The sequence below is a fragment of the Nyctereutes procyonoides genome, unplaced genomic scaffold, assembly GCF_905146905.1.
Source record: "Nyctereutes procyonoides isolate TBG_1078 unplaced genomic scaffold, NYPRO_anot_genome, whole genome shotgun sequence".
NCBI classification, from domain to species: Eukaryota; Metazoa; Chordata; class Mammalia; order Carnivora; family Canidae; genus Nyctereutes; species Nyctereutes procyonoides.
In genome coordinates this window covers 22419150-22444204 of record NW_026575135.1, presented here as the reverse complement: position 1 = coordinate 22444204, position 25055 = coordinate 22419150, and the positions used below count along the sequence as shown (strand labels likewise).

The window sequence follows — 25055 nt, the reverse complement described above, 5'->3', positions numbered from 1 at the left end:
TCCATTGTATGAACATACCATAGGTTACTTCTTTATTCTATCATTAATAGCTATTTGGTTGGTTTCTAATTTTGGCTCTTATGAGGAATGCTACCATATATATTCTTGTATATGACATATTATGAGAGTCTCCCTAGGTTATATACAAAAAATGGACTGTCGAGGTTAGAGGGTTAAATGCCCCCATGAACTCTGTAAGATAAATCCAAATTGTTTTCCTGAGTAGTTGTCCAATTTTCAATACCATCAACAGTTTGTAAATGTTCCACTGGTTTCACTTTTTCTCTAGCACAGTATTAAAACCTTTTTTTAAAACCAATTTAGTGGGCATGTATATTAAAAATTTAAAACGCGGGACGCCTGGGTGGCTCAGCGGTTGGGCATCTGCCTTTGTCTCAGGGCGTGATCCCGGCATCAGGGATTGAGTCCCACATTGGCCTCCCTGCGAGGAGCCTGCTTCTCCCTCTGCCTGTGTCTGTCTGTCTGTCTCTCTCTCTCGGTGTCTCTCATGAATAAATAAATAAAAATCTTTAAAAAAATTTAAAACACTGGGATCCCTGGGTGGCGCAGCAGTTTGGCGCCTGCCTTTGGCCCAGGGCGCGATCCTGGAGACCCGCGATCAAATCCCACGTCGGACTCCCGGTGCATGGGGCCTGCTTCTCCCTCTGCCTATGTCTCTGCCTCTCTCTCTTTCTCTGTGTGACTATCATAAATAAAATAAAAATTAAAAAAAATAAAACACTGCCATTTATTGACTGACTTTTTTGGATCAAGCCCTGTTGCATTTTCATGCCTTATTTAACTTAATCCTCTGATAACTCTTCTTCTCAGTCCTATAATGAAAACTAATGTACTTAGTTTGTAATACAAAAGTACCCCCAACTCTGTCTCTCTGATGAATTTATTTTTTCCCAAGATTTTATTTTATTTTATTAATAATTTATTTTTTATTGGTGTTCAATTTGCCAACATACAGAATAACACCCAGTGCTCATCCTGTCAAGTGCCCCCCTCAGTGCCCGCCACCCAGTCACCCCCACCCCCTGACCTCCTCCCCTTCCACCACCCCTAGTTCGTTTCTCAGAGTTAGGAGTCTTTATGTTCTGTCTCCCTTTCTGGTATTTCCCACTTATTTTTCCTCCTTTCCCCTTTATTCCCTTTCACTATTATTTATATTCCCCAAATGAATGAGACCATATAATGTCTGTCCTTCTCCGATTGACTTATTTCACTCAGCATAATACCCTCCAGTTCCATCCACATCAAAGCAAGTGGTGGGTATTTGTCATTTCTAATGGCTGAGTAATATTCCATTGTATACATAGACCACATCTTCTTTATCCATTCATCTTTCGATGGACACCGAGGCTCCTTCCACAGTTTGGCTATTGTGGACATTGCTGCTATATTTATTCATGAGAGACACGGAGAGAGAGAGGCAGAGACACAGGCAGAGGCAGAAGAAGGTTCCTCACAGGGAGCCAACTCGATCCCAGATCCCGTGATCACACCCCAAGCGGAAGACAGATGCTCAACTGCTGAGCCACCCAGGCGTCCCTGACAAATTTATTCTTTAGCGGGTCTTTCTCCATCTTGTATCTCCCTAATTTATCTCCTGTTTCTTTTTTTAAAATCTCACTTTGAAGAAATTTGAGGGAAGGTTCTCTGGTTTCCAAATGATTAGTATCTTGCTTCAGGTCACATTGTCATTAATTATGAGCAGACTGAAATTAAACCTGGTTCTCTAGCTCCTAATTTTTTTTCTCTTTTCCTTTTTTCCTCCTTCTCTTCCTTTTTTCCTCCCACATTCCATTTCTTTCTCCCTTTCCTCACATTCTTCTCCTCTGGGGTTTTTTTGTTTTGTTTTTCTTTTCCTCCTCTGAATTTAACAGCTTAAATATACTTTCTAGTTGGCTGCTACGTAATGTGATGTACATGCAGAGAATGTCACCAGATTGGGTGAGTTCCTGATTCTAGCTAAACAGTCATTACTCAGGCCCCATTAAGTGCCTTATAACCATTTCACATTCCTAGCTATGATTCTTGTGTGTATTTGGCCAGACTTCCCTCTCAAAGCTGCTGATGGCCCTGTAGGTGATGGAGAGAAGCCAGAATTTCAGGACATCCCATCCTTGGCTCTTCTTTCTTGGCAGCTGTAGAAACCCCAAGCCTACTGTGAAGGTGTAGGCAACTTAAAATAGTACTGGGTGCCTAGAGAATGGTAATATTATAGCTGCAAATATTAGCTAGGAAAACACTGATTCTGTTGACAGAGGAAACAGACATTAGGTTGGAATAAACCTTGTAGCCAACAAGCACAAATAATTTTGTTTGGCCTGCACAATATTTAATTTTCTTTCTTTTTCATTTGGGTACTTTTATAGGAACTCTCCAATTTGTCACAGTAGCCAGAATTTCATTTCCAATTGTTTTACATCTAACTGCTATTAACTTCCTGGTTTCTAAAGTTATTTGATGCAACTATGCCTAGATTATTGAAATATGAATTTTATCCTTTAAATTGTTTTTTTATTTTAAAGATTTTATTTATTCATGAGAGGCACAGAAAGAGAGACAGAGACACAGGCAGAGGGAGAAGCAGGCTCCATGCAGGGAGCCCAATGTGGGACTCAATCCCGGCACTCCAGGATCACGCCCTGAGCCAAAGGCAGATGCCCAACCGCTAAGCCACCCAAGCATCCCAAAATAAGAATTGTATCCTTAATGAGGTCACTTGAGCCTCACAGAGAGCAGAACTAGTTGGAAGATACATTGTTACTCCAAATCACAGTTGTCCAGCTAGTTATATATATTTTTTTCTGATAGCTAAAGATCATTTGGCTAGAAATAACCTTTTACTTAGATTACATTTCCCTAAAGATTTGAATTTTTTCCCATCTAATCCTGTTTGGGATGATTAAGATGAAAACACCTATAAGGTTTTCTAGTCTTTGCTTATCCATACTTAGTGGCTTGGGAGACCTGAAAGAAACTTATTAAAATATACTTTATTGACGTTTTCTAGGTTGAGTTAAGAAGAAAGAGGGGCACTTGTGTGGCTCAGTGGTTGAGTGTCTGCCTTTGGCTGGGGTCATGATCCCGGAGTCCTGGGATTGAGTCCTGCATCAGGCTTCCCACAGGGAGTCTGCTTCTCCTTCTGCCTGTGTCTCTGCCTCTCTCTGTGTATCTCTCATGAATAAAATAAATAAAATCTTTAAAAAAAAAAAAGGATAAAGAGAAGAGTTTTCCTGTGTAGCAAACTCATGGGGTTTGATAAAATATAATTTTCAAAAGGTTGAAAAACATGACTCATATAAATACAATGAGCAGGTGTCAAATATTTTATTGAACTCACTGATTAATGAGGTAATCAGTAAGATGTTAAGACCAATTCAAATGAAAATGTAGGAGGTAAGTATTTACAGGCAGTTTTATAAAGAAAGGTTAAGAAAGATTTCTGAATCATACATAAAACTAATTGAAGTCCTGTAGTGTCTAAGTCATAGTCTTTGAGGTTATCTTTTTCACCAGACATAAAATATTTTTATCCCCATGGGATTAAAATCTATAAATTAATCTCTGCCTACAGAATTATAAGATACTTAAATAAATAGAAAATTAATCAGAGGCAGAAATCCAGAAGTGGTGCACTAAGAGATCACCCAATAATTCTTTTGCCTGTTTCCAACGATCTGTTACAGATTTTTCTGACAAAGTGTAGTTATTAGCCTAGATTTGATTGCCAGAAAGTGGAATCTGTTTGCCAAGCTTTGAAATTATAACTTTCTGATGAACATGTATGAAATGAATTCTAAAATTTAGCATATATGTCTTAGAGGTAGATTATTTTGGATTTCAGAGAACAAGTTCCAAGTTTCTTAAGCACATGTTTAAGTGAAATGGTATTGGAATGAGAAATTCTGATTCTGAATATTTTTATTTCCTTTACAGAAATTCCATGGAATTATAATTGGTACTATTCTGCAATGTCTCTATTTGAAAGCGAAAGTGAGGGCAGACAAAATGAAGGTAGGTGAACTCAGTAAATATCTAAGTCTGTATGTCATTATTGCCTCTAAAAAGTAAATGTGTGTGCATGTGAGTGTGCATATGACAGATAAAAAGACTGGCCATCTATCAGTCAAACCACCAATCTACCAAACAACTTACCAGGAAAGGAAATATATTTTGCAGAAGTAAATACTTTGTACTGAAGTACAAGCCCTACTGTTTGGTTATCTGAAAATTCGATTTGAGTAGTTCCATTCTTTTACCTTTTGTACTTTTATTTCTATTTTCATTTTATTTTGTACTTTTATTTGGAAGTTCACCAGAAAGGTCTGTGTTCCTTTTCCTCTCCCTATCCTTCACAACTGCCTTCTGCTAAAAAGAAGTGGTCATTTTGAATAGAGGTTGCTGAAATGGGTAAGGTTATCCTTTGCAGCCTCTTTGTGCCTAGAGCAAATAGATCTGACTATGGTGCTAGGATTTCTATACCACTTCCATGCTCTCCTGTGGTGAATGCAAGTACTTAGGGAGCTGGGGTAATCACACCCAAGCCTGATATAAGAAAAAGAAATTCAAAAAAAGAAAAAAGAAAGAAAAGAAAAAGAAATTTTTTCTGACATGAAATTTTCAAAACAGAAGCCAGAATGTAGTTCTATATTTAGAACTGCCTGACATAAAAAAAAAAAAATTCTGACATAAAACTTTGAAAAAGCAAGCCAGAATGTAGTTCTATGTTTAGGCTTCCTTTTGAGGAATGAAGAAGGTGTAGAAAATGAAATTAAGTCACTGATTTTGGGTCATATTAAACCTTCTTTATGCCATTGTGCAATTTCTGATTCCTGGAGGGAACTCATTTCAAGAGCACAAGCCCTAGTTCCAGAAAGAATTCCATCCCACAGGTACAGGCATTAGTTCTAGGAAGAAGAAGTCAGGGACCATCCCAACTGAAGGAAAAACCAGAGAGTCCTTTCCAACTTTCAGAACTGCTAAAGGAAAGAAGGCTAGGGAAAACAAGTTAACTGACCAGTTTCTCCTGTATCTTCTTATGAACAGAAAATCTGGAAGAGCAGACTACTCTAGGCAGTAGTAAATTCAAGGCAGAAGAAAAATGTGGCAATCATCAATAAAGACTGATATACTTATTCAACAAATATTTATTGATCACCAAATGAATGTGAGCTACTGTGCTACATGCTGGCAATATAATGGCAACAAAAGTCAACAGAATCCCTATTCTTGTGGAAATTAAGGTTTAGTGAAAGACAGTCTTTAAGTGATAGCACATCAAGTAATAGCACAGAAAAATATCAAATTATATCTACAATAAATGCGATGAAGTAAAAATCATATGAGGGGCATAGTGGTTAAGGGCATGGACTCGGGAGCCATACTGTTTAGGTTTGAATCCTAGCTCTGCCACTTACTACGTTATCTTGGGCAAATCTCTTAATTTTTCTATGCTATAGTTTCTCATCTATGCAACCAGTCTAATAATAATGCTACCTCTTAAGTATGTTGTGAGGATTAAATGAAGCAATATTTGTAAAGCACTTAGGACAGTACCTGGTACATGATAAATACAAAGTAAGTGTTTATATAAAAAATAGTCAATAGGAGCTTTGATGCTTTTGTTGTTATTATTGTTCAGGAAGGTAATTAAGAACTTGAACATTGATAAAATTATTTCTGAAATTATTTCAAAAGTCCAAAGTTTTGCCAGTGAAAAATAATTGAAAACACTTTTCCTGGCCTGTACCCCTTTGAGTAAGCTTGGCCTACCAACTACAGAAGAGTTATTGCTTGTGCTGTTTTGAGCAGTGAGCAATTAATACTGGTTCATCCAAGATGTTGGCCTTTTAACTTTAGTCAACAAAATAAGAGTGGCAAACACAGTAATTTGGCTTCTGCCCTTATCTAGGCTATCAGCCTATTCTGTTTGGAAAACTTACAGTACCTTAAAGTGAATATAGACTGGTTCTAGTATCTTGCTTATCTACCCTCTCCTTTCTATTTTTCACCACTTTCTTAGTTCAGGCTGTCATCATTTTGAAGTGTTGACTATTATTACAGCAATCTTTCAAGTCATTGTTATATCTGTAATCTGTTCCTCTATGAATCTGTCATATAAACCTTCTGAAATTCCAATTTTATTGTATTCTTCTCTGCTCAAAATCTTTCTGGGATTCCTTGTCAGCTACTAATCATTTTAAGGTCATCAGCCTAACATTAAAACCCTGACTTTATAGTCTTGTTTCCTGCCTCCTTTAGACTCTTCTTACCTCTGTACTGTCATACAACTTCTCTAATCTCAATGCAAACTTTTCATTAGGTGCGTCTTCCTACCTACATGCCTGTCTCCTATATTTATATTGGACCTATATTTATTTTTTTAGGTTTAGTCCAAGTTTTTTTCCATGAAGCCTTCTCCAGCAATTCCAGCCACTGACTTTCCCTGCCCCATCCCCCTCATTATCTTTCCATCTTGAATTCTTACAGCGCTTGGCCTTTGCAGTTTTAAAAAATAATAGCCTTGGGACGCCCAGGTGGCTCAGTCAGTTAAGCATCTGCCTTTGGTTCAGGTTATGATCTCTGGGTCCTGGGATTGAGCCCTGCATTGGGCTTCGTGCTCAACAAGGAATCTGCCTCTCTTTCTCTCTCTCTCCCTTCCTCCCTCTTTCCCTCTCTCCCTTTGCCCCTCCCCACTGTTCATTCTTTCTTTCTCTCAAGTAAATAAATCTTTTCAAAAATAAAAAAAATAACCTTATTGAGGTATAATTTACATGCCATCAAATTACCCTTTTAAAGAATACAATTTAATGATTTTTTTAAATACATGAACAGAATTGTACCACTACGACCATGATTTAATTTTATAACATTTTCATCACCCCAATAAGAAACCTCATACCTATTAGCAGTCACTCCCAATTCCTGCCTTCCCCTGCCCCTAGTAACCACTAATTTATTTTCTATCTTTATCGAATTGGACACAACATAAATAGAATCATATAATATCTGGGTTTTTGTGACTGGCTTCTTTCACTTGATATTTTCAAGGCTCATGTTGTAGCATGTATCAGTACTCCATTCCTTTGTAAGGCTGAATACCATTCCAATATATATATATATATATACCACAATTTATCCATTTACCAGTTGATAGACATTTGGGTTGTTTCCATGTTGCGGCTATTACAAATAATACTGCTATAGCCATTAATGTATAAGCTTTTTGTGAACATATCATTTCAGTTCTCTTAGGTCTCTACAATTCATTTTAAGTCTTATTTATATCCTACTTTGAATTGTTGCTTTGCTGTTTGGGATATATCTTGTATAATTCTACTAAATTGTTTGCCTAGCACAGTGCCTACAGATTTCCCTCTGTTCTGGAAAGTATGTATATATACATTTATATATATATAAATACTCTGAAAAGGAAGAGATGTAAAGGATATACACCAATCTGTTAATGGTGCTCTCCTTGGGAAATGGAGAAAGAGAGGAAAGGAAACTTAGTTTCTCTTTATATTTCTGATTTTAGATCTTTTACAGTTAAAATATATTTATGTGTTATTTTGGATTATTTTAAAAATCATTAAAGAAGATAGTATAATCACAAAGGGAAAGAAGTTGGAGAAACTAAAAGGGAAGGACAGAAAAAGAAAAAAAGGAAAAATATGAAGGAGGAGGGGCATAGATATTATGGCATTTAGAGCAGAAAATTAATCAGAGCTTTAGTAATAGAATCCTATACAATACCACTTTTAAACACAAAAAAGTAGACATACATGTTATGTAACAGTGTGAACATACTATAAACCATTGATTGTACATTTTATTTTTAATAAGTGAATTATGTGGTATGTACATCTCAATAAAGTTATTTAGAATAAAAAAGACATCTAAAGTTTTTAGAGTTAGTTTCTAGAACTATGTTTCTTTTTTTTTTAAGATTTTGTTTATTTATTCATGTGAGACACAGTCAGAGGGAGAAGCAGGCTCCATGCAGGGAGCCCGACGTGGGATTCGATCCTGGGTCTCTAGGATCTGGCCCAGGCTGAAGGCGGCCCTAAACTGCTGAGCCACCCGGGCTGCCCTAGAATTATGTTTCTTTAGAAAATTTAAAGCAACAAGTGAATTTGTAGGAACTTTTCCTGACCTCAGTAACAGGAGCAGGGTAGAAAGATAAAATACATGATTCTCAATTAAATTTGAATCTCAATAAATAATGAATAATTTTTAAGTGTAAATATTTCCTATGTAAATATTTGGGACATGCTTTATTTTTGTATTTTTATTTGCTAAATCTGGCATCCCCAAAGGGAATTGAATTTTGAATCTCTTAGAGTGAAGTTGCTTCTTTAGCATCACCATGATTTACTATTAGATCCAGCTTTGTGCAACTAGCATTTTGTTTCTAACTGATAGCCTTTATTGTAAGCTTCCCAACCTCTCCTCTCCTGTCCCAAGAAAGGTTTTATGATTGGGAAGCCCTGAAAATGATATCTAGCAGTTCAATCAAACATGATTAATTTTACCTTTACCACATTGATAAAAAAAAAATCATGATTCCACTTTCCAAATGATGTCAGAATGGCAAAGCCCACCACCCAATTTATATCTATGTGGAGTGATATGAATAATATTCCTGTCAGCATCTCCCTTGATAGGAGAAGAAAGAAACCAAAGATCTCCAACAGGAATAGTGGGAAGGGCCTTTAGTTTTGTTTTGGGTGGTTTTTTTTTTATTTTCAAAATATTTAAATTCAATTTGCTAACATATAGTATAACACGCAGTGTTCATCTCATCATGTGCCTTCCTTAGTGCCCATCACCCAGTTACCCCCATTCCCCCACCTCCCCTTCTGCAACACTTTGTTGTTGTTGTTGTTTTAAATGATTTTATTTATTTATTCATGAGAGAGACACACACACACACACAGAGGCAGAGACCTAGGCAGAGGGAGAAGCAGGCTCCATGTAGGGAGCCCGATGTGGGACTTGATCCTGGGACTCTGGGATCACACCCTGAGGCAAAGGCAGACGCTCAGCGCTCAAAGCCACCCAGGCGTCCCAACACTTTGTTTTTTTTTTTTAAGATTTATTTATTTTAGAATTTGAGAGAGCATGAGTGGGGGGTAAGGTGGAAGAGCAGAGAGAAAGAGAGGAGAGAGAGAATTTCAAGCAGATTCTCTGCTGAGCATGGAGCCTGATGCTGGGCTCCATCTCATGACCCTGAGGTCATGACTTGAGCTGAAATCAAGAATTAGACCCCTAACTGACCAAACTACTCAGGTGCCCCCCCCTTTAGTTTTCATCATGTTCTGAACTGTGCCAACTGACCAATCTTCTATGGCACTCTGTTATTAAATTAGGATTTGATGGGTGTTTTGTTTTGTTTTGTTTGCTTTTATTACAATTTTGATTTTCCATTTGTTTTATTGCTATTTTATTTTCTTTATTACTATTTTGATAACCCTTTGAGCAATTCTAGTCTTGTTTCTGTTCAACTTGGATAGGAAAGTTAGTGAAGGTATGGAGGGGATGGGCAGAGGCAGAGGTAACAGAAAAGCTATAGTAGCTCAAGAACTGAACTTCTCATGACATTCCAGACTTTGGTGAGCTTCCTCTCCAGATTCTTTTTTTTCTTAATTAAAAATAAATGTGATTTTATTTTTAAACTTTTAAAAAAATTGTAAGTATAGTGCAAAGTATATCCAGAATCTTCTCATCCAGATTCCTAATTGCTAATATCTTACCACATTTGCTCCATCTGTGTATGTGAGTATACATACCATATATATTATATTTATATGTAACATTATTATATAACTATATATAATAATTAGTTATTTTCTGAACCTTTTTAAAAGAATTTATTTATTTATTTGAGTGAGTGAGTGAGTGAGTGAGAGAAAGCAGGAGTAGGGGGAAGGGGTAGAGGGAGAGAGAGAAGCTGAGCAGGGAGCCCAAGGTGGGGCTGGATTCCAGAACCTGAGGATCATGACCTGAGCCAAAGACAGATGCTTAACTGATTGAGCCACCTAGGTGCTCCATTTTCTGAGCCTTTTGAGAACAAGTTGCATCCATGATGTCTTACCACCCCTAAATACTTGAGTGTGTATTTCTCCACATCCAGGACATTTTGCTACTTTAACTACCATATAACCCTCCACGTTAGGAAATCAGCATTACTAGAAAACCATCATACAATTTATAGACTCTTATACCCCTGACCTCACCCCCATTTAAATTTTACCAACCTCCCTCATAGTGTCTCTTCTTCCTTTGAGGCACACTATACCTTCCAGTAACATGTATTCCTGTTATCTCTTCTACCTCCTCCAGTGCAAAACTGTTCTCTATTTTTCCTTGCTTTTCATGTCCTCAAGAGTTTTACCTCTTTTTTTTTTAAACTTTTTTCCTTCTTTCTTTTTGAGTATAGCTGATGCACAATGTTACATTAATGTCAGGTGTACAACGTAGTGATTGGACATGTTTATACATTATGCTATATTTACAAGTGTAGCCTGCATCTATCCTGATACATTGCTATTACAATATTATTGACTATATTCCTGATGCTGTGCTTTTTATTCCCATGACTTATTTAGGAAATACAGGCTTCCTGTTATGGAATGAATAAATCTCTAGGTCCTTTTTTTTTTTTTATGATAGTCACAGAGAGAGGGGGGAGGGCAGAGACACAGGCAGAGGGAGAAGCAGGCTCCATGCACCAGGAGCCTGAGGTGGGATTCGATCCCGGGTCTCCAGGATCGCGCCCTGGGCCAAAGGCAGGCGCCAAACCGCTGCGCCACCCAGGGATCCCTCTAGGTCCTTTTGACACTGCACTCTAACCATCCTCTTCAACCATGCTGAATATCCTCCTGTTTGCTGACCTGAGCATAGAAAGATCAACTGAGAATTAGCTGAGGTTTCTCTTTCAGCCCAGCTGTTCTGTGATTGTGTAGATACTCCCACAAGGAGGAGGTGATTATCCTCCATTGGAGAGGTTTAGACAGAAATCTGAGCACAATTTAACAAAACATGTTTTTAAACATTTACTTGGGGATCCCTGGGTGGCACAGCGGTTTGGCGCCTGCCTTTGGCCCAGGGCGCGGCGCGATCCTGGAGACCCGGGATCGAATCCCACGTCGGGCTCCCGGTGCATGGAGCCTGCTTCTCCCTCTGCCTGTGTCTCTGCCTCTCTCTCTCTCTCTCTCTCTCTCTCTCTCTCTCTCTCTGTGACTATCATAAATAAATAAAAAAATAAAATAAAATGTTAAACATTTACTTGTGTGCTTGTTCATTCGATGAATCTTTATTAAATCCAAGGCCTAATATTTTGTTTTTTTTTAAGATTTTATTTATTTATTCATAGGCACAGAGAGAGGGGCAGAGACACAGACAGAGGGAGAAGCAGGCTTCAAGCAGGGAGGCCGATGTAGGACTCGATCCCGGGTCTCCAGGATCACACCCCAGGCTGCCGGCGGCGCCAAAGCGCTGCGCCACCGGGGCTGCCCTCCAAGGCCTACTCTAAGTAATGGGATACAGAGATTTAAAGAAAAAAAAAGAAAGATAGGATCTCTACCTTTAAGTAGTTCTTTGTTTAGAGGGAGAAAATTATGTTATAAATAAATATGATAAAAGAGCTAAATGTAAACCATGAGACATAGCAGTGAATAGACTGAACCTGAAATGTAATGAAGTGGTGATGAGAAAGCAAATGAGTTACTGTTTATTCTGTAGGACTACAGGCCCTGACCTTTCTTGTGGTGACTCTCTTCTATGTCATTTAGCTATTCTACTTACCATTCCTTAGATGGAGATATCATCTGTTGGCTAAACACCAGATATTTTAGAGATGTAGTCTGAGGAGAGGAAATAGAAGTTTTTTTATGTGTACCCAAGACTGGAAGTCATATGGTTAGCTAAATTTACCCGTAGTTATCATGTTTTAGATTATACTATTTGACTACAAAAGGATAAATTGTGATTATTTGGAATCTAAGAAATTACAATATTCGTAAAGCAAACTGATGCTGACTAATCTGACCAGAAATTGGCCAATTATCCTTCCTCTGTCAACTATCCTCACTTTTTAGAGATGGGAAAATTTTAGTCACATGAATTAGGTGACTTGGGTGAAATCAGGTAGGCCTGTTGATCTAGAATGACAACAAGGGGTCATTATGGAGTTTCTATTTGGGAGTCTGATGGTATAAGGAGAGAGAGCCTGGAGAATCTACTAGAAACTTGCACTCCTAAAAATCATCTTACTGCTTTTTTTTCTTAGCTGGAAAATTCCATTTGTGGTTGAGTTCCCACTGTGAGCAAGGAGATATTTGCTGAGATCTTTCTAAGCCTGATTGCCACTTGACCAACTGGCCTTCCTCCCTTTTTCTCCCTTCCTCCACCTTCTTCCTGGTTACTTATTTTTCAGTGTGCCTTTTTCTCTAGTTCCCTCCTACAGAGCTCATTTTCCTTTTTAGTTTCTGCTATTTGTTGTCTAGGCTAATCTCCAATCTTCTGTAGTTTTAACCCTTAAAACCTGAGATTGGATTATATCAAGATTGCATAAGAACCAAGTTTTTTTATTGGAATCAAAATGCTAAGAACACTGTTAGACAGAGGCTTCTTCTATTTTGACACTTCCTTTCTACTACCACCCCACCAAGAGATTGAGTAGAGTTCCTCTCCCCAGACTGTGGTTTTTGTACCCTTCCTTCTCCACTGACTAGATCAGCTTTGTATATCCACAGGAGATAGCTTGAAGTTCAAAATCCATTGGGCATAAACCATCAATGATGGTTATGGACTCTCCTTGACATAGTGTAAGATAAAGGACAAAAAATATCAGTTAGTGAGCATTTTTGATGTGTCAGGAATTATATAGGCACTCTAATTAACATCTCATTTAACCCTCACATTAGCATATTAAATACATTTTGCAACCCCATTTTATACATGAGGAAACTAAAGCCCAGAAACAGAAAGTGACTTGCTCTAAATCACTTAACAATTTAGTCACAAAGCCCAATCTAGAATAGCCAGAATTTCCTGAGCAATTTTTATATCAACAGTTGGTCTAAAATGATGCTTTGAAAAATGAAAATAAATAAAATAAAATAAAATGATGCTTTGTATGCCTTAATTTATTAATCTTCACAAAAACCTTATGAGTAGGTATTATTATCACTTCAATTTTACAGATGAAGAAAATGAATCTTAGAGAGGTTAAGTAACTTCCTCAAGGCTACATAACTGGTAAGTGGAGGACTGAGATTTGAACCCTAGCAGCCTGACTCAGTTGCTCATGTTATTAACCACTGTTGGAGGCTACCATAGTTTTAAACTCTAGGTCCATTGCACATTTTATAATACCAAGTTGCCTTGCTTCACCAAGATGTCTGGCACTTTCAGTTCAATTATTTTACCACCCACAGTCCAGTTCTGATCTCAACACAGATCCCTTTGAAACCAGGCCTTTACTCAATAGGCTGTAGATTCAACCCTTAGTTACCAAAGATGGATGCATTTTCTAGTCACCTGAGTCTGAGCTAGTGTTTGTGCCCTTGAACTCCATAGTCCGGACCTCTTCAACTAGACTATCTTTTAGACTCTCCTTGTCTAAACTAATTTCTAGTCTTTCATAGTTCTAACTTCTCATCCATAATTTACATTTTGTCACTCTTGTCTCAGCCAAACAGAAATAAACCCAGAATTAACAAGTAACGGGGAAAACACTTAGTCATCCCAATCTTTTTTCAATGATAGTCACAAGCCCTAGGAAATCGGTGTTGTTGTCATTGTTGTTTTGGTGAATCTTGAATTAATCTTCTATTATCCAGTCTGGAATCTGTCTACCTGCCTTTATTATCTCAAACATGACTGGCTACTTTCTTTCCTTATACTTGTCTTCTATCTCCCTCAAACTTTGAGTTTCTTCTCCTAGATGATTGTGCCAACTGACATTTTAACCACTTTTCTTGTCATTCTTGTTTTTCCCTTTTTAGAGACATCTTCAGAAGTCTGACTTTGTAGCCCTCAATTCCTCTTCCTTTCCTGTTGGAAATCCTACTTTCTTTTCTCCTTTCTCTTTCACGGAAGATCTAATATCAAAGAGCCAGAACTAGATGAAGATTACTCCTATCCCTACTTTGGAGTCTCAGTCTGTCTCCATGAACTCAGGCTCTGAACTTTGGGATCTACCTGCTTTACTGTACTCTCAAACAGGGAGGTTTGTATTAAGTTGCTGTACAGAGCCTGGACTCCATGTACATCTTTGGGGCTGGTGGGCTTAGAGAGACTAGTCTGCTACACCCAGATAAGTTGCTGGAAAAACCTGTTAGACCTTTGTAAATTAAAAAATAAGCAGTAAAAACTAGGATTAAATTTGATAAGAAATGTAAGATTCAATAAGAAAATAGTAGAACTTTATGAAGAGTTTTAAAATAATATTTTTGATAAATGGAGAGGCTATGCTGATCTGTTGGGTATGATTAGAGGGGCAAATGGCATGGGGGAGACTGATTTCACTTCTCATTGCCTAAACTGATTGAGTATGAACATAGTAGATTAGCCTACTCAGGGATTGAATAAACTTAACACCGGTAGAAATACCAACGCTGCCCTGATACTCTGCCCTAATCAGACAGCTACTGGGACCCTAAAAAAGACCCTGCACAAATAGCAAGGGCCAACTAGCAGTTCTAAATCCTAGATGTGACTAAATTATCTGAGCCATACATCTTCCACTTCTTTGGGTAACCTAAGCCACAATGGTTAGCTGAAGCTCTTGTATCACAAGGTTGTAAATAAGCCACTAACTAGTCAAAACAATGCACAACAAAAGATTCTATCAGTTCCTTTTCAACTCTGCCCATCTTTATTCATGTAATCCTAGTAATCACTAGAATGAAACCTTAAGAAAGAAATGCACAAAAAAAAAAAAAAAAGAAAGAAATGCACTAGTTCAGTAGAACATACTATAAGATGCATAGCTGGATGGGAAACCTAGCCCAAGGAAGACTCATATGTATTGCTAGCAACATAACTACACAGACATGATCATAATGCACAAAAGAATGGCTTCCCAGGACACTTGGGTGGCTCAACAGTTGAGTGCCTGCCTTTGTCAGGGCACAATCCTGAAGTCCCGGGATCAAGTTCCACATCAGGCTCCCTGCATGGAGCCTGCTTCTCCCTCTGCCTATGTCTCTGCCTCTCTCTTGTGTGTCTCTCATGAATAAATTAGTAAGATCTTTAAGAAAAAAAAAATGGCTTCCCAGAGGTACGCCAACAACTGTCTATCTTCCTCACAGGGATTTATAATATGTCACTAAGTGGGGGACTAGCAGTGCAAAAATGTCAGCTCCTTCCTACTTAATCTGTATAATCTCTCAAATCCTGGGGTAAAAGTAACTGGACATCCCCGTTTCACTTTTCCTATAATTTGTGCAAATCCCTAAATTTCCTCATAATTCTCTATTTTTGTATTGCCCAATGTGCAGACTTTGGTCACATAGGTATTTTCTGTAAGAAATTTACTCATGTTATGACATCATGATGTTTAGTAAATTTTGCTGATGGCCAGAAGAACAGAGGAGATTACATGACAAACCATAAAAGTCCCATTGCCGTATCATCTCCTCAGCAATTTTTCAAAAGTCTGTGATCCAAACAATAGGTGTTGGTGAGGACGTGGAGAAAAAGGAATCCTTGTACACTGTTAGGAGGAATGCAGACTGGTCCAGTCACTCTAGAAAACATTATGAAGATTCCTTAAAGTTAAAAACAGAACTACCCTGGAGCACCTTAGTGGCTCAGTAGGTTAAGCGTCTAACTCTTGATCTCAGCTCAGGTGTCAATCTCAGGGTCATGAGTTCAAGCCCTGCATTAAACAGGGCTCATTCAAAAACAATAGAACTATTCTATGATCCAGCAATTGCACTACTGGATATTACCCCAAAGAATACAAAACAATCTAAAGGGATACATGCACCCCTTTGTTTATAGTAGCATTATTTACAATAGCCAAGGTATGGAAGCAGCCCAAGAGTCCACTGATGGATGAATAGATAAAGAAGATGTGATATACATATACAATGGAATGTTATTCAGCCATAAAAAGCAATGAAATCTTTGCCATTTGCAGTGACATGGATGGAGGCCAGATGTGCTAAGCAAAATAAATCAGAGATAAACAAATACCATATGATTTCACTCATATGGAATTTAAGAAACAAATAAGCAAGGGGAAAAAGAGATAAAAGAAACCAAGCAACAGACTCTTAACTATAGAGAACAAACTGATGGTTACAAGAGAGATGGTAGGTAGGGGATGGGTAAAATTGGTGATGAGCATTAGCAGAATATATGGAATTGTTTAATCACTATATTGTATACCTGAAACTGATACAGCACTAAGTGTTAACTAACAGGAATTCAAATAAAATGTGATGTAGTTTCCCAGAGCTGACTATTTCTCTCCTGGGACATAGTTCTGCCTCATCTAATAACCTACTTTCACTCATCCCCAGAATTCTAGTAAATACAATTTTCTGTCTTTATCTCTCATCAAAACCCCAATCTCAACGGAACTGGACAGAATTATTGTGAAGTTGATCTAGAAGAGAAAATAAACAAAAGAGCCAAGAAGTCTTTAAACAAGACTTGCTATCCTGTATTCAAAGTTACATGATTTAGGGCAGCCCAGGTGGCTCAGATGTTTAGCGCCACCTCGGCCCCAGGGCATGATCCTGGAGACCCAGGATGGAGTCTCACATCGGGCTCCCTGCGTGGAGCCTGCTTCTCCCTCTGCCTGTGTCTCTGCCTCTCTCTCTCTGTGTCTCTCATGAATAAATAAATAAAATCTTTTTTAAAAAAAAGTTACATGATTTAGGGGCACCTGGGTGGCTAGTTGGTTAAGCATCTGACTCTTGATATCAGCTCAGGTCATGATCTCGGGGTCATGAGATTAAGCCCCACATTGGGCTCCATTCTGGGTGTAGAGCCTGCTTAGGGTTCTTCCTCCCCTTTCCTGTCCTCCCTTTCTCTCTTAAAAAAAAATGGAGAGGAGTTAAGATAACTGAGGAGTAAGGGGACTCTAAATTTGTCTCGTCCCTTGAATACAGCTAGTTACCAAATCATTCTGAACACCTGAAAACCAATCACAGATCTAGAAAAGAAATGCTGTAAGTCTATAAGCAGAAAAGTGGCCACCTTTTAGAAGGTAGGAAGTGTGGAGACTTGAATCAGGGGTGATATAGCTGAGGATATGGTAGAGAGAATGGAGCCTGCTTACAGAGGCTACTACGAAGTATTACAAGCAGTGGAGTGCAAAACTGGGAATTTTACAAGTCTCCCACAGTGAGGGATGTTCCTCCAGGGACAGGAAGGAGGGTCTCACTACCTTTGCCTTATGCTAGATCCTTCCCAGGAAAGTGGCTGCATGACTATGCAGCAGTTCCCAGTTTATGGCAACATAGAGCAGAAAGCTGGCACCTAGACTTACTGTTTTCAGATGGCTTCCCCACTCCTATGTCTGGGCAATCTGTTCCACTAGGTACCCCCCAACTTCTTGTGATCTGGGGATCCTGAGACCATGCTGTCACACCTGAGATTCTACCCCACTTCACTTTCCTTCCTGGGAAGGATCCAGCATAAGGCAGAGGGTAGTGAGATCCTCCTTCCTCCCCCCAGAGGAACAGCACAAGTCTGCACCAAAGGAATCCATGAAATTTGGAGTTTTGAAATTTGGTCGTGTGCCTGAGATCAAAACATTAAGTCACAGTCAGGTGAACACAGAGTTCTGATGGAAACCAGGGAGACAAGAGTGATTAATTGCTTTTCTGTGAGGGCTCACTGAAGAATGGAGGGTGCGAACTTCCAGCTCAGGGCTAGAAAGTGGGGCACTTCCATGTTCACCCTGCCCATTGGTGCTGAGAGGAGCAAAAGAGCAAAACAGGCTACATAGTGGAATCCAGAGCTGCTTACACTAAGCCTAGCCTCTGTGCAAGAGAGACACATTTCCAATAAGTCAATTCCACCTGAGAATAAGGTGAATAAGGGCAACAGGCTCCTCCATGAGAAGATCAGCACAAACAACTAGATAGTACCAAGTTTACTCATCACAGAGGGCTGCAAAACCTCAGCTTTTGGATAAAATAGTATATGGCATCCTTTGTATTTTTATTCTTTAGTCTTGCAGCATTATTTTTCAGTTATTTTCCTATTTATTCGGTTCTTTTTAAATTATTTTTAAATTTTATTTTATATATACATTATATTTTTTAATTTTTTGTTTTCTTTAATTGTATTTTATTTTTATATATATGTAAGTTTTACTTTCTTATTTTGGGATCTAGTTTCTTTTAATGAGCAGACCAAAACACACTCAGGGTCTAGTATTTTTGTTTGTTTTTTGTTTTATTTTCTGCTGTTATTGTTGTTTTTTATCTTTCTACTTTTCTGGACAAAATGATGAGATGGAGAAATTCACTTCAAAAGAAAGAACAGAAGGTAGTACTCACTGCCAGGGATTTAATCAATATGGATATAAGTAAGATATTTGAACATCTAGAGGGTTTTTTTTTTTAAGATTTTATTTATTTATTCATGAGAGACAGAGGCTGAGACGTAGGCAGGCCTGAGGAGGACGTGGGGATGCGTCCATGCTGATGAGCTGCAGCCTCCTCAGGACCCGCGGGGAGTCTTCAGGGGGACATTTGGGCCACGATCACGCTTACAAGACCCCCGTCTCCTCAGGACCCGCGGTGAGTTTTCGGGGGGACGTGGGGCCATGTCCAGGCTGACAGGAGCCCCCAGCCTCCTGAGGACCTGCTGTGAGTCTTCCCGAGGATGTGAGGCATAGTCCACAGTGACAGGAGAGCCGGCGTCCTCAGGACCCGCTGACTATGACTCAGGAACACGTGGGGCCACGTCCCCACTCACAGGAGCCCGGCTTCCTCAGGACCCCCTGGAGCACTCTGGAGGCGCTGTTGGGGGCCACGTCCACATCAGAAGGGACTCCTCAGAACCACAGGTCACAGAGAGAGAGGCAGAGACTCAGGCAGAGGGAGAAGCAGGGTCCATGCACCGGGAGCCCGACGTGGGATTCGATCCCGGGTCTCCAGGATCGCGCCCTGGGCCAAAGACTGTTGTGCCCAAGATTGCGAATCCGAGAAACCACCGAGAAGCTGACATCGATGCAAACACACGAGGGTTTATGTACAAGTTCGAGCTTGTGTCCAAGTATAGCCGACACAGCGGAGCAGGGACTTGGACCGCGAGCTCAGTCACTCATCAGAAAATGCATCTTTATGGATTTGGAAAGAACTGAGAGACAATATTACCAATAGCCTATTATTATGCGAAGGATTCTTCCCTGAGATTCTTCCCCTGTTTCAACTGACACTGAAACACTGTGAACTCTTTGGAAGACAAATGTCAAGGAAATAAATGTTATGCATTGCTAATTTTTAAAAAAATTAGGCAGAGGGAGAAGCAGGCTCCCTGTGAGGACCCTGCTGCAGGACTCAATCCCAGGACCCCGGGATCATGGCCTGAGCCAAAGGCAGACACTCAACTACTAAGCCACACAGGTACCCCTGAACTAGAGTTTAAAACAATGATTATAAAGACACTAGCTGGGCTTGAAAACATAGAAGACACTAGAGAATCCCTTACTGTAGAAATAAAAGAACTAAAATTTAGTCAGGTCAAAATTAAAAATGCTATTACTGAGATGCAGTCCCAAGTGGAGGCCATAAAAATGAGAATGAACGAATTAGAAGAGTGAATCAGTGATACAGAAGATAGAAAATAAGGAAACTGAAGAGAGAAAGAAAACTATTAGATCATGAAGGGAGACTTATAAATAATGTCCATAAACAACAGGGTTGTGAGTTCAAGTCCTGCATTGGGCTCTGCGCTGGGTGTGGAACTTACTTAAAAAAAGAAAATAGAACTATTTTGTGACCCAGCAAATAATGTCTATCCATACTATAGAGGTCCCAGAAGATGAGAAGTGGGAAAAACAGGCAAAAGATTAATTATTAGAACTTCTCTAATCTGAGGAAGGAAACAGGCATTCAAGTCCAGGAGGCATAGAGAACCCTCTCAAAATCAACAAAAATAGGTCTACACCTCAACATTTTGTAGTGCTGATTGCAAATTTCAAAGATGAAGAGAAAATCCTGAAAGCAGCTCAGGACAAGAAGTCCTTAACCTACAAGGGTAGACACATAAGACTGGCAGCAGACCTGTCTTACAGAGACCTGGCAGGCCAGAAATGACTGGCACGATATATTCAAATTGCTGAATGGGAAAAATACGCAGCCAAGAATATGCAGCCAGCAAGGCTGTCATTCACAATGGAAGAAGTGAAAAAGAGTTTCTAGGACAAACAAAAATTAGAGGAATTTGTGAACACTAAACCAACCCTGCAAGAAATATTAAAAAGGATCCTTTAAGTGAAGAGAGAGCCTAAAAGTAACAGACACCAGAAAGGAACAGAGACAATCTACAGGAACAGTGACTTTACAGGAAATAAAATGGCACTAAATTCATATCTTTCAATAATTACTCTGAGCTTAATGAACTAAATGCTCCAATTAAAAGACATAGGGTATCAGAATGGGTAAAAAAATGAAACAAAACAAAAAACAACAACAAAAAAAGACCCATCAATATGCTGCCTACAAGAGACTCATTTTAGGCCCAAAGACACTTCCAGATTGAAAGTGAGTGGGTGGAGAACCATTTATCATGCTAATGAGTGTCAAAAGAAAGCTGGAGTAGCCAACCTTATAGGAGACAAATTAGATTTTAAACCAAAGACTGTAACAAGAGATGAAGAAGAACACTATATTATAGTTGAAGGGTCTATCCAACAAGAAGAACTAACAATTGCAAATATTTATGCCTCTAACTTGAGAGCAGCCAAATATATAAACCAATTAATAATAAAATTAAACTCATTGATAATAATATAATAATAGTAGGGCACTTTAACACCCCATGCACGGCAATAGATCATCTAAGCAGAAGATCAACAAGGAAACAAGGGCTTTGAATGACACACTGGACCCAAAGGACTTAACAGATATATTCAAAGCATTTCATCCTAAAGCAGCAGAATGCACATCCTTCTCAAGTGCACATAGCACATTCTCCAGAATAGACCACATAGTGAGTCACAAATCAGGTCTCAACCAGTACAAAAAGATTGAGATCACTCTCTGCATAATCTTCAGATCACAATGCTATAAAACTTGAAGCAAATGCAAGAAAAAAATTTAGAAGGATCACAAATACAAGGAGGGTAAAGAGCAACCTACTAAAGAATGAATGGGTCAACTAGGAAATTAAAGAAGAATTTTAAAAATACATGGAAGCAAATGAAAATGAAAACACAACTGTTCGAAAGCTTTGGGATGCAGCAAAAGCAGTTCTAAGAGGGAAGTATATAGCAATACAGGCCTTCCACAAGAAACAAGAAAATTCTCAAATACACAACCTAATCTTATACCCTAAAGGAGCTAAAAAAAATAACAGCAAATAAAGCCTACATCCAGCAGAAGAGGATTAATAAAGATTAGAGCAGAAATCAATGATATAGAAATAAAAAGAACAGTAGAACATATCAATGAAACTAGGAGTTGTTTCTTTGAAAGAATTAATTAGATTTATAAACCCCTAGCCTGACTTATCAAAAAGAAAAGAGAAAGGACCCAAATAAATAAAATCATGAATGAAAGAAGAGACATCACAACCAACATAGAAGATATAAATTAGAAGTGAATATTATGAGCAATTATATGCCAACAAATTAGGCAGTGTAGAAGAAATGGATAAATTCTTAGCAACATATAAACTACCAAAAAAAATGAAACAGGAAGAAATAGAAAAGCTGAACAGACCCATAAACCAGCAAAGAAATTTAATCAGTAATCAAAAATCTCCCAACAAGAGTCCAGGGCCAGATGGATTCCTAAGGGAATTCTACCAAACATTTAAAGAAGAAAGAATACCTATTCTGAAACTGTTCCAAAAAAGAGAAATGGAAGGAAAACTTCCAAACTCATTCTATGAGGCCAGCATTATCTTGACTCCAAAACCAGACAAAGACCCCACTAAAAAAGTGACCAATATCCCTGATAAACATGGATGCAAAAATTCTTACCAAGATACTAGCTAATAGGATCCAACAGTACATTAAAAGGATTATTCACCATGACCAAGCAAGATTTATTCCTGGGCTGCAGGAGTGGTTCAACATTCACAAATCAATCAATGTGATACACCACATTAATAAAAGAAAGGATAAGAACCATATGGTCTTCTCAACAGATACAGAAAAGGCTTTTGACAAAATATAGCATCCTTTCTTGATAAAAGCTCTCCATTGTGTAGGAATAGAGGAAACATACATTACTATCATAAAAGCTGTATATGAATATTTACACCAAAGATACAGATGTAGTGAAACAACAGGACACATGCACCCCGGTATTCATAGCAGCAATGCCCACAATAGCAAAACTCTAGAAGGAGCCACAATGTTCATCAATAGATAAATGGATAAAGAAGATGTGGTACATATATACAATGGAATATTACTGAGTCAGGAGAAGGGTTGAATACCTACCATTTACATTGACATGGATGGAACTGGAGGGTTTTATGCTGAGTGAAATAAGTCAATCAGAGAAAGACAATTACAAATGTCACTCATGTGGAATATAAGAAATAGTGAAAGGGACCACAGGGGGAGAGGGGAAATTGAGAGGGGGATAAATTAAAGAGGAAGACAAACCATGACAGACTCCTAACTCTGGGAAACAAAGGGTTGCAGAAGGGAAGGTGGGTTCAGGGATAGGGTAATGGGTGTTAAGGAGGACACATGATGAGATGAGCACTGGGTATTATACTATATGTTGGCAAATTGATTTTAAATAAACTATATATTTAAAAAAATAAAAAATAAAGTGCATAAGAAAAAGAGAGAAAAAAGCCATATATGAAAGACTCACAGCAAATATCCTCAATGGGAAGAAACTGAGAGCTTTCCCCGTAAGGTCAGGAACATGGCAGGGATGTCCACTCTCCATATTGTTGTTCAACATAGATAACAAAAAGAAATAAAAAGCATCCAAATCAGCAAAGAAGTCAAACTTTCACTCTTCGCAGACAACATGATACTCTAGCAAACCAAAATGTGCCACCACAAAATTGCTAGAACTGATACAGGAATTTAACAAAATCACAGGATAAAAATCAATGCAGAGAAGTCAATTGCATTTCTATACACTAACAGAAATGCAGTTACATTTACATTACACTAACAGTAATGTAAATACTGTTTATATTACATTAACAGTAATGAGACAGAAAAAAGAGAAATCAAGGTATCAGTCCCATTTATGATGTACCCAAAACCATAAGATACTGAGGAATAAACCTAACCAAAGAGGTAAAGTATCTATCCGTCCTCTGAAAACCGTAGAACATTTATGAAAGAAATTTGAGGAAAAACTCATGGATTGGAAGAATCAACTATTGTTACCTATTGTGAAAATGTCTATGCTACCCAAGCAATCTACATATTCAATGCAATCCCTATCAAAATACCATCAGCATTTTTCATAGAACTGTAACAATTCTTAAATTTGTATGGAACCAGAAAAAAGCCCGAATAGCCAAAAGAATGTTGAAGAAAGAAAACCAAAGCTGGAGGCATCACAATTACAGATTTCAAACTCTATTACAAAGTTGTAATCATCAAGACAGTATGGTAGTGGCACAAAAACAGACACATAGATCAATGGAACAGACTAGAGAACCTGGAAATGGACCCTCAACGTTATGGTCAACTAATCTTCAACAAAGCAGAAAAGAATATCCAATGGAAAAAACACAGTCTCTTCAACAAATGGTGTTGGGAAAATTAGATAGCCACATGCAGAAGAATGAAACTGGACCATTTTCTTACACACATCAAAATAAATTCAAAAGGGATGAAAAACCTAAGTGTGAGACAGGAATTCATCAAAATCATAGAGGAGAACATAGGCACCAATCTCTTTGACCTCAGCCACAGTGACTTCTTGCTAGACACATCTCCAAAAGCGAGGGAAACAAAAACAAAAATTAACTATTGGAACTTCATCAGGATAAAAAGCTTTTGCACAGCAAAGATAATAGTTGACAAAACTAAAAGGCAACCTATAGGATGGGAGAAGGTATTTGCAAATGACTTGTCAGTAAAGGGCTGGTATCCAAATTCTATAAAGAACTTATCAAACTCAACACACCAATCCAGTCAAGAAATGGGCAGAAGACCTGAACAAACATTTCTCCAAAGAAGACATACAAATGGCCAATGGACACATGAAAAAATGCTCCACATCAGTCAGCATTAGGGAAATACAAATCAAAACCACAACGAGATACCACTTCACACTGATCAGAATGGCTTAAATGAAGAAACAACAGATGTTGACGAAGATGCAGAGAAAGGGGAACCCTCTTACACTGTTGGTAGGAATGCAAACTAGTTCAACCACTCTGGAAAACAGTATGGAAGTTCCTCAAAAAGTTAAAAATAGAACTACCATATGACCCAGAATTGCACTACTAGGTATTTATCCAAAGGATACAAATATAGTGATCTGAAGGAACACATGTACCTCAATGTTTATAGCAGCAATGTCCACAATAGCCAAACTATGGCAAGAGCCTAAATGTCCATCAAGAGATGAATGGATAAAGAAGATGTAGATAAAGAAGACACACACACACACACACACACACACACACACTGAACTATTACTCAGCCATCAAAAAAGAATGAAATCTTCCCATTTGAATGACATAGATGGAACTGCAGGATATTGTACTAAGTGAAATAAGTCAGATAAAGACAAATACTATATGATTTCACTCATGTGTAATTTAGGAAACAAACAGATGAATGTAAGGGAAGGGAAGGAGAAGTAAGATGAAACAGAGAGAGACAAACCATAAGACACTCTTAACTA

The 25055-nt window shown here is 38.4% G+C and overlaps 1 protein-coding gene across 1 annotated transcript in view; it reads left to right on the top strand.

Moving 5' to 3' along the window:
- The window catches only part of LOC129494568 (phospholipid-transporting ATPase FetA-like), a 105820-nt gene that overhangs the window by 894 nt on the left and 79871 nt on the right, over positions 1-25055 (top strand). The gene's annotated exons all lie outside the window — the stretch shown is intronic.